This window comes from Octodon degus, unplaced genomic scaffold (genome assembly GCF_000260255.1).
Source record: "Octodon degus isolate 3935 unplaced genomic scaffold, OctDeg1.0 scaffold00218, whole genome shotgun sequence".
Classification (NCBI taxonomy): domain Eukaryota; kingdom Metazoa; phylum Chordata; class Mammalia; order Rodentia; family Octodontidae; genus Octodon; species Octodon degus.
The window spans coordinates 298,282-298,941 of NW_004524794.1; positions in this window are offsets into that span (position 1 = coordinate 298,282).

The window sequence follows — 660 nt, forward strand, 5'->3', positions numbered from 1 at the left end:
CATCTTCTACATATAACTGTATGGCTTGCCTCTGTCGTGTTTCCTGGCTCTTCTCTTTGCTCTCTCTTCATTGTCTAGTCCTCAAGTTCTTGCTTTCCTTTTAACTGTATTATACCTTTCTATTTGTATTTCTTCTTTTGAGTTCTTGTACTAGGGAAATTCTACAATGTTTACACATGTGTGTCTGGTTTATTTCACTTATGAGTATATCTTCCAGCGGCATCCACTTCAATATAAAGGCTTCAAGTTTATCGTTCTTTATAGCTGAGTAATACTGAACTGTATAAAAATACCACATCTTTTGTATGCATTCCTCAGGTGATAGGCATCTTGGTTGTTTCCAAGATTTGGCTATCACAAATTGTGCTGCTATAAACATGGGCACGCATATATCCCTATGATATGATGTTTTCAGATCCTCTGGGAAAATTCCCAGTAGGGGAATAGCTGGTTTAAATGGGATTTCCAGTCCAAGGTTTCTAAGGAGTCTCCACACTGATTTCCATAACGGTCGCACCAGTCTACATTCCCACCAGCAGTGGAGAAGGGTTCCTTTTGCCCCACAGCTCCAACATTTGTTGTTGGGTGATTTCTTTATGATAGCCATTCTTTCTGGGGTGAGATGATATCTCAATGTGGTTTTAATTTGCATTTCACGAA